The sequence below is a fragment of the Eschrichtius robustus genome, chromosome 7 (assembly GCF_028021215.1).
Source record: "Eschrichtius robustus isolate mEscRob2 chromosome 7, mEscRob2.pri, whole genome shotgun sequence".
Lineage (NCBI taxonomy): Eukaryota > Metazoa > Chordata > Mammalia > Artiodactyla > Eschrichtiidae > Eschrichtius > Eschrichtius robustus.
This window is the reverse complement of record NC_090830.1, coordinates 14,971,943-14,975,742: the sequence shown is the minus strand read 5'-3', so window position 1 is coordinate 14,975,742 and position 3,800 is coordinate 14,971,943.

The window sequence follows — 3,800 nt, the reverse complement described above, 5'->3', positions numbered from 1 at the left end:
CATATGTATATGTAGATGTGTATTTAAAGAAATGTATATATAGTTGCCAAATTGGATCATAAGTGCATTTTTTTGTTTGTTTTATACCCAACTTTTTTTCCTGTGTAATATTTCAATAACATCTTGGGGACTATACAGATACTAGACATACTGTAATGGCTGCATAGTTGTCTGCTGAGTAGACACAGCTGTTTTATTTAATAAATCCTCGTGGTAGACATCAGATTCTTGACAAATTTCCTTTTACAGATGATGCTTGCAGCCAACTCTTTCCTGCTATAATTATTTCTATAAGATAAATTCCCGTAAGTTGTATTATTTGTCAAAAAATCCTGTCGGTTTTTAAGGATTTATGTAAATATTGCCAAATTGCCCTCCAGAAGGTATACAAATTTATTTTCCCTCCAGTGAATCAACTTTAATGTTATTGATTTTCTTTGTTTTAATGCCTCCTTGATACAGAAATGTTATTTTGTTTTGAATTTCTCTAATTACTGAGATTTTTCATTTTTTTATTTACCATTTTTATTTCTTATAAAAATTATGTTTACATAGTTATGTTTCTTATGTAATATTAGCCTGTTTCTCAATTGGGATATTTGCTTTTTTTCTTACTCATTATCTTCGTGGAATTTATGTTGGAATTCTCTTGATACCCCTTTTTTAGTCAGTCAAAATATAGACAAATTATTTGAAGGATCATCCCTAAGCAAAAGGTTGTTTTTTTTTTTTTTAATCCTAACTTTTCAGGCACGTGTTATTGTAGCAGACAATATAAAATGGATTTTTTGGCAACCTAAGAGAAATACCCCATTTTTCACGCCTCAAGATTTGATTGTATTTCTTGCATTGGCTGACCGAGTCTGGGAGATCATTCTACTTTGCATTCTACACGTTTTATCCGTTTCCTACCCTCTGTCTAGTCATTTGTGTGCAGAAGCTTTCTAAACTCTGGTGACCAGAAATGGATCCGGGGGTCTGACATCTTTTGCCTAATGCTCTGCATCGGCGGAATCCTGTCCCTGTGCCCGGTTCCCTGCAGCATGTCCGCGGGGTTGATGTGTTTCCTTTTTCACACCTGGAGATCCTGTGCTGCAGCCTGCGGGGGACCTTACAGACGCAGATTGTAAACAAAGCTGGAATGAAAACCGTGCTCTTGGCTTTACCCTCTTGGTCAAGTGCCCCGACAGGAGGGTCACTGGTCTCCGAGGCCCTCACAGATTGGCGCCTGTTTTTTTCTCTGCCAGAAGTTCAGGAATCCCCCTGCTTTGGGACCCTTCCCCGGGTGCAGGACCGGAGCAGTTCCTCGAGCGTCCTGGCGGTGGCACTGCAGGGCTGCGCTCCTCGCTCGGGACTCAGAGGCGCCTGCAGCCTGGGAGGGAGGGGACGAGGGGCCTGTGGATCCGGGCTGTCCCTGAAGACATCTCTGCTTGAACGCTAAACCTTCCTAGGGGAGAATAATTTTCCACTGTTTTGGTGGTTAATAGGGAAGAGGAAACCATTTTCTTAGTGGTAATCGTGGGAGCTCGGCAGTGCTCATTTTTAATACTTTATCAGACTAGACCTTGCGGGCAGAGAGGTGGCCCCGGCCGCTCTCCGCGTGGCAGTGGGGCGTCCCGGGGTGACGGTGAGACCCCCGTGACCTGTGTGGTCCCAGCCTCTGCACTGGAGGCCTGTGCGGTTCCTGCATCTGACACGCTGGCATCAGTCCCTCTGTGCAGGGCGGTGCTGGGCCTCGCGGAGCTGGCTTCCTGCCGGGGACACTGACCGTGACCCCCCGTCAGGTAAGCAGGATCAGGGCAGAGGGCCCCGGTGCAGGCGCTGGGCGAGGGCGGGGCCGTCCTGGGGAGGTGATGTCTGAGCTGAGACCTGCCGGGATGACCAGGAGCCCCCAGGGGCCTTCAGTCAGGCTGCACGGACATCGATTGTCACCCTGGTTTTGGCCAAGGACGGGCACCTGAAGGGCAGGACAGATGTGCTGGAAGTTGGAGGGGCGAGAAGGATTAATGTGGTGCTCTGGGCTGTGCCTGCGGGGGCTGTCCTGGCCATCCTGACCGCCCCCCATGGACCAGAGCGGCCGGGCCTTTGTGGCCTGTCTTCCTTCTCTGCAGCTTCCCAGGGTCCGGCCAAGGAGGGTTCGTGCGTGCCTGGGAGCAATTCAGGTTGAAAGTTTTCATTTGCCTGGTTTCTCATTTCATCTTCAAAATAATTCAGCTACGCCCCTTCCTGTTTTGTCTAATCAGCTCTCACCTTTATGCTTCAAGTCCCACGAAATCCTCTGCAGAGGCGGAGGCTGGGTCACTTTTGATTCTTCGTTCGCTCCCGTGTGTTCCTAACACTCTCTTTTCTCTTTCTCGTTTCCCTTTCCTTTCGGAGGGTCTCAAGCCCCTCTGTCTGTCTCCTCCCCGGCCTGATGGGTGTCACAGGTGTCGTCCTGGGCGCTGGGCCGGAGGACTCTCGTCACCTGTGTCACTGTGGACATCCTGCCCCGTGCCTCCCAGCCCCCTCCCGCTTGCTGGTTCCGTGGCTCTGTGTCCAGTTCCCTCCCATTTCCTGCCTCCGTTCTTTGTAGCCTTAGCACCCACGCCGAGGACCTCCTCACCCCTGGGCCCCTTCCCATGGTCCCCACATCTGTCCCCACTCGGCCACCAGCCACTAGCCATTTGCCCTCCCACGGGAGTCCGCTTGCTCCAAGGGGCCCCCCCCAGTGTCCCCTCCCCTCCGCGCTGCCCGGTCTTGGCCTGCCCCTCGTCCCTCCGCGCACCGTGCCCGCCATGCCTCACGATCATCCCCCTTCTTTGGCTCTTGTCACTTTGTCACGCTCTGGTTATCCTGCGCCCGGGCGGGGCAGGAAGCTGTGTGGCTGGAGAAGTAACAGAATCATGATGGTTCCCCACAAAATCCTCTTCTCGCTCCTCGGCTGGGTCCACCTATTGGGAGGAAAATCTCTTTCTTCCTCGGAGGAAGGAGCATGGCCGAGGCAGCATGGCTTTGAGGTGCTATGAATTCGTGGTGATGATTGGATTGTTGTAATGATTTTACGTGAGGTTATAGCTGACGGTAGAACATAAATGTTACGGATGAGAGAAAGGTTTGCAAAATGCTCCATCGTGAATGCAACCGAGACGAGTGGGAAAGGGTCCTCGTTACAAAGGAGGGCCGAGGGGTGCGACTCTGTGGAGGGGGCCTCAACCACGCTGCAGGCAGCAGGACCGGCTCCACAGGCGTCGGGATGAGGAGCACATTCGGAAAAACGGAACCATGAAGATGCCAGCAGAGAGCGCCTGGCAGGTGCCACAGTGGTGGTGAGCCCCAGAGGAAGCAGGACGGCAGCCATGCAAGTCAGCGTACAGGATGTGGCCACACGCAACTGACCACCGAGGCCACTTTCAGGACTGAGGTGATTGCCCTTGTCTGTGCACGTGTGGGTGCCCATGGCAGTTGGTGTCCCGGCTCTCTGGCCAGGTGGCATGTGCTGGTATCTTCTCTACCCTCTGGGCTTTTATCACAGATTAAATGAGTCAAATAGACTTTTCCCAGTCTTCTAACCACATCCTCGGTCTCTCAAACCTCTATCACTTTCCTTTCTGTTTACTGATGCACACAGAATATCTTTAATCTAAAAAACTTGAATATCAATCCTATAGTTCTCCCAAATCACCCCAGACCCTTCTCCTGACCGCCGACCAGAGATGAGTAGTCTACGTTTGTCATTCCTATTTACCTTGATATCCTCCCCCTTGAAGCTGCCCTCGGAAAGATCCTGGGGCCAGTTTGAACCACCCAGCTTCGGGGCTATT